Source organism: Gavialis gangeticus, unplaced genomic scaffold, assembly GCF_001723915.1.
Source record: "Gavialis gangeticus isolate Ggan-Ray unplaced genomic scaffold, GavGan_comp1, whole genome shotgun sequence".
Taxonomy (NCBI): Eukaryota; Metazoa; Chordata; order Crocodylia; family Gavialidae; genus Gavialis; species Gavialis gangeticus.
The window spans coordinates 161,646,393-161,652,392 of record NW_017728992.1 but is presented as its reverse complement, the minus strand read 5'-3'; the positions used below and the strand labels follow the sequence as shown (position 1 = coordinate 161,652,392).

The following is a 6,000-nucleotide window of genomic DNA, read 5'->3' as shown; positions in this document are numbered from 1 at the left end:
TGTCGTCTTGTGCCCACCTGTAGAGTGGTGACCATTGGTGAATTGGAAGTACAGGACCTGTTTGGGGAGCCATTTGTCAGGCATCTTTATGACATGGTTTTTCCAGTGGAGCTAGTACCATATAAACATAGCTTCAATGCTGGTGGTGTTTGCTTCAGACATAACACTGGTGTTTGTTCTTCGGTCCTTCCAATTGATATGGAGGATTTTCCAAAGACATTGCTGGTGGTGACATTCCAAAACTTTCAAGGGTTTTTCCAGTATGCTGTCCAAGTTTCACACCCATATAGCAGGGTAGGGATGACAACAGATTGCTAGATGAGAAGTTTGGTTTGGGTCCTGATGTCATGATCATTGAAGATACAGTTTTGGAGAGTCCAAAGGCAGTGCTGGCAGATTTTATCTGGCGTTGAATATCCTTGTCTATATTTACTTTTTAGGAAATGTGGTTACCCAGGTAGGAGTAATGCTTAACATTCTCCAAGGATTGCCCTTGAATTGTAGCAAGTAGAGGAGCCCCTCATTGGTTTTGGGTGGTTTGGTAAGGCATTTGGGTTTTTGTGAAGTTGACAGTGAATCCCAGCATTTCACATGCAGCCCAAAAGCAATCACGAGCTACCTGGAGCTCTTCAACTCATGTGGGCACACATGACACAATTGTCAGTGTATTGAAAATCAGTATTGAAGTTGTTGATTATCTTGGATTTAGAAAGTAATGAGTTGATATTAAAGAGAATCCCGTTCATATGATCCTCGTTGCTGACTTCTGATCTATCAGCAATGAGATGCAGAATAGCTGAAATATAGATGGAAAAGAGTGTTCATGGAAGCACACAGCTTTGCTTGACTCCAGTTCTAATAGTGATGGGATCCATTTCTGAGCCATTGCTTAGGCTTAGGATGATTTATTTCATCTTGCTACTTGTATGGTCGAGGGCCTGCAGGCAAGACCCTTTGAAGACGGACTAAGGGATCTGAATCTCTTCAGCCTCAGCAAGAGAAGGCTGAGAGGCGATCTTGTGGCTGCCTACAAACTCATCGGGGGGGCCAGCAGGGAATAGGGGCCACTCTGTTTACCAGGGCTTCTCTCGGGGTTACCAGGAATAATGGCCACAAACTGAAGGAGAACAGACTTAGATTGGACATAAGGAAGAAATTCTTTACGGTAAGGGTTGCCAAAAGATGGAATGGGCTTCCAAGGGAGGTGGTGTTTTCCCCTACCCTGGAGGTGTTCAAGAGGAGATTAGACAGGCATCTGGCTGGGGTTACCTAATCCCAGCGCTCTTTCCTGCCTGGAGCAGGGGGTCAGACCCAATGATCTACCAGATCTCTTCTGACTTTAGAAATCTATGTTGTCATGAAGAAGTCTAATAATGGTAACAAAATTTGGTAGGTATCCAAATCTCATCAGCATCTTCCATAGGGTGTCTCTGTTGATTGAATCATAGACTTTAGTCAGGTCAACAAAGGTCAGTCTTGCATGTGGAACTTCTTCTGTAGCTTTCTAGCAACATAGATCATATCTATTATACCTCTGAGTGGTCTGAAACCACATTGGGACTTGGGTAGAGCTCCTTAGTGAGGAAAGTAAGTCTAGTGAGGAGAATGTGGGCACAGATTTTCCTAGCTCTGGACAGGAGTGCAATACTACAATAATTGTTGCAGTCTAACTTGTCTCCTTTCTTGAATATGGTAATGATTCTGGCATCCCAAGTCACTGGGAATCTGTTTATGCTTCTAGATTTTCATAATAGTAACATCTAGTCAGACAGATTTTTTTTCCAGCTTGCCTATAAATTTCAGCTGGTATTCTGTAAGGACCACCTTGCCTTGCTTTATCTGCTTTAATGGCTTTCAAGACCTCTTGATAAGTTGGTGGATCTGCAATGTAGTCCTTTATGAAGTGTTGTGGAATGGCTTTGATGGTATTTTGTCTTATCAGAATCTTAGTTCAGGAACTCTTGAACATGAACCTTTCACCATGCGTTGATGGTGGAGCTGTCTTTAAAGAGTGGGCCGTCCTTGAACCTCAGAGTGAGTTTCTTGTGTGTTTGGCCCATAAAAACTTTGGTTGCCCTAAAGAAATTATGCGTCATGGTTATCAGCAAGCTTTTGAATCTCCTTGGCTTTATGATGAGCCAGTACTACATTGTACCTCTTTATTGGGCCACCCATCCCAAAAGTTAGCCTCAGATGCTATTGATGGAACCTCTCCAAAGATTTAGATGTGAAATTTGTAGCATAGCCTCAGCTTCATCAACATCAGTGAGGTAGGGGGATGCTTTATAGCAGCGATATTCAACCATGAAGACCTTTTAAAGGTGCTGTACAGTACTACCTGTTCTTTAGCTCTCAAATTTTCCCCTGTGTCTTGCCTTTAATGTGGTAATTAGTGTCTTGCTTCTGTTTGGAATTGATGGTATTCTGCCAGACTTTGGAAGCTCTCTTTTTTCTGTCAGTAAGAGCTTGAATTTCCTTATCATTCTCATTGAATCAGTCCTGATGTTTCTTTTGTGCAGAAGCCTAGAGATTCTTCACACACCTTATTGATGCCATTCTTGAGGCTCTCCTAGTAGTGTCTCTCAGTAGTTTCAAGATCAGCAGGGAAGTCAGAGTTTCTCACTGAGGCACTGATGGAAATTATTGTTTTTATCAGAGTCTTTCAAGCACTCAGTATTGAACCTGTTCCTTGGTTGCTGCTTCTGTTCTTATCATGTTGGGGTGATATGAATGGACATAGTGGAACTTATCAAACAATGATCTATGTAGCAGTCATCTGTGCTGGTCATAGCTCTGGTCATATGGACATCACACCAGTCCCATCACACCGCAATCAGGTGCCAATGTTTTGAGCAGGTGGTTTTTAGTTAGATGACTCTGTTTTTATGTTAGATTTAGAGCTGCCATCAAATTCATTTTTCTAAAACGAGGTTTCCGACCGTCCATAAATTTACTGATGGTCTGTAAAAAAACAAAAAAACCCTCAAACCCCGCCCCCCCTCTCAAACTCTAAAAATGCCTGTCCATAATAAAAATTGAGCTGTCTGTGAGACTGAGTTCATTTCAGAATCTTTGTGAATGAAACTAGATGCAAATGTGTTTGGACACAGACTGTAGAGCAGCACTACCTGGTATCTTAAATGGGTGGCTGTTCAGAGCCCTCAAGTGACTGTCTGTCTGTCAGGGCTTTCTGGCCCACTAGAGCCTCTGTAGCTCACTCTAACAATTGTTGCCACTGTGTGCCTGCCTGCTCAGTGCTCACTTTGAAAGTACTATATACAGGGCCCACCAGCCCTAGGGTGGGCAAGACAGGTGGAACCATGGGCCAGGGTGATATGGGGAGAGGTAGAGGGTGAGTTTATTCTGGGACATGATGGATGGAGCTGGCAGGAGTAAGGCTGGCAGTGAGCTGGGGAGCAGCATGGTGCGAGGTGCAGTTGGGGGTGTCGGTATGGTTTCAAAATTGTGTAAAACCATTGCTGTAGAGGGGGTTGCCAACCCAAGAATTTTTTTTTATTGACAGTGAAAACATGTCAGTAAAAAGTTTGGTTGCTGGTAAAAAGTTTGCAAATTGTCAGTTAAAAAAAAAAAGTGTTGGCTTGGCAGCCCTGTTCTGAAAACATTTAAGGAGAATGATTAGTAAGGATTTTTTCTGACATAATTAAATGACCAGTTCTGCACAAATTAGACTTTTTTGACACATCATGGATAAGGTTGCAAATTCTGAGGTGAGTGCTAAATCCAGAGTTTGTTTATTTAAGGGTGTCTAAGGAAACAAACCATTTTATAATTTTTCCAGAATTTTGGTTGGTAGATATGTTGCCGAACCAAATTCTGTTCAATGAGGGAATGTATTTATTTATTTCTATATTTATTTATTTATTTAAAATTCTAATATTAGAAGGTGGCCTCACTCAGTTTACTAATACTTTGAGAGGGATCATTTCTTCTTTGTAATTGGGTTGTATCTGGCACAAGTCAGGTAGCTTAATAGAGAATTAAGTTTGCAGAATATCATTAGTAACAAAGATTATTCAGACCAGATGGAATAGTGGGAGTGTATTTTGTGAGCTGGAATGTAACAGTTGCTTAGTTCATAATCTTCAAGCATTGGTAGGTGGGATTTATTTTTGCCTTTTTAATGTTACTTAATTATTGTGGAACACTTGTTTTCTCTAATTTTCTTGCTTATTACTTAACAATTCTTTGCCAGGTCCTAGTTATCATCAGTTTTAAAGTAGGTCCCTGGCAATCCTGCTCCATGATAAACAGCTGCTTCTATGCCCCCACCTTTATAAGAGTCTTAAAGTTCTTTTTGGTCCTTAATTTATGTTCCAGTAGGTATGCATGTAAAGTGGAGAACACTAAAGGATTTACCAGACTTATAAACAACCCCACATTTTCCAGTACTCACTACTCTATTTCAGGAAGTACTGTACTGTTCTAATAGAATATTCTCCTTGTTATAGATTTGTGCTGGAACCAGAAGACATTTTATTAAGCAAGCTTAAAAATCCCAGTGGTGTCCTGCAGCCACTGAAGGCATGATCTGTTTTCTTAAAAATAACTGGGATTTTACGCTGTTGGTATGTTTGATAGCTGACAATATTAAAGCAATTTATGATCCTACTTTAGGATCTTGTGCAATACTGTAATGAGTTCTTTGGAAATGGGCCTGACAGTTTGTGGGGAAGGCTAGGACTAGTAGAGCTGAAGAAGATACAATTAAGTCATTTAAATTCTGGAAGAGAAACAGGCAAGAAAACCTAGACTGCCTCCTGGATAGGAAATTGTCATGAAATTGCAGATTGCTGAGAGTTAGAATTCTAGCCCTGCAACCCACCAGAATGTTTGTTGAATTTCAAGTGGAAATAGCTGGTAAATTCTGCTTTCCTTCAATTGCACTGGCATATTTGGATGAAAAGGAAGCAGTTGGGGTCCTAGAGGGCATTACTAATGTTTGAACTGCTTTTGGCCCCCCAGTGAACTAGACTTCTGTTATTGGAGATGGTTTTGGAAAAGAGTGCTTGAAATAGGCAATAAATCATCCTGTACATAAATAGTCCTTGCAGACTAAAGGAATGTATTCTGCATAGGTGCTGACTTATTAAGTCATTCTTTATGTAACTATTCAGACCAGAAAGTTATTTCCTTACCTCTCCATCTTCCAAATATGTAATAGGAAAAGGAAGTTTTGTCTCTTGCCTTGACAAATCAATGTTGAAGCATTTGTTGGTAGTGGAATTTATCCAGATAATAGATGCAACCTAGTGAGGCTTAAATAAGACTAGTTAATATAAACACTCTAAAATATTAGTCTCTTAATCAGACCAGCATGTGCAAATTGACACCTGAGCATTTGGAGTGGGTGTTTCAGAATGATTAATTTAAAGCACTAGAGAAGAGCTATAAACTATGAACACTGTAAGTTCCCAGAAAACAGAAGAGGTCATAAATCTAATTCTTTGGCTATATTTCCATTTTTCTAGTTAAATGAGCACACTAGGATGAGTGGATACCTTATATGGACAGGAGAATTAAAATTCTTCAGTGTGGTACTAAAGGGTCAGATGTTTAATCATAATACTGGTTAAAGTGTGGCAGAAAAATCATGATCATGGAGTGCCAGGTGTTCAGGATCCATAATTTCCTCTTCATTCCTGTCTGCAAAACTCTAGTCTTAAGTTTTTGTCATCTTTCAGGTCCATTATCTTAAATAGTGTCTTAATTCTCCCCTCCCCCTCACTGCAGTCTATTCAGTATCCATCTGCTGAAATAATTTGGCTGACATCGTGACTGTATTCAGATCTGGTTACTGGATACTCATTGATTTCAACATTAATTTGACTTGCTGGTCAAGGTCCTACATAGATTTCCATAAGAAGTCCCACCTCTAGGGCCTCTTAACATCTTATCTGCTCCTTTCACATGCTTTGGAGCAGCACGACCTCCTGCATAATCATTCTTTTCCTCTTCTCCCATTTTTATCTTCACGTCCTT

The 6,000-nt window shown here is 40.4% G+C and overlaps 1 protein-coding gene across 3 annotated transcripts in view; it reads left to right on the top strand.

Annotated features, from left to right (window-relative positions):
- The window catches only part of ANKRD46 (ankyrin repeat domain 46), a 44,087-nt gene that overhangs the window by 21,444 nt on the left and 16,643 nt on the right, over window positions 1-6,000 (top strand). The window contains exon 2 of one of the 3 annotated variants that reach the window (XM_019528012.1): window positions 4,470-4,586. The exons of 1 other annotated variant lie outside the window; for it this stretch is intronic. The gene's annotated coding sequence lies outside the window, so the exon portion shown is untranslated. The remainder of the gene's footprint in view (window positions 1-4,469; window positions 4,587-6,000) is intronic. One more of the 3 variants, XM_019528011.1, reaches the window with a different exon arrangement.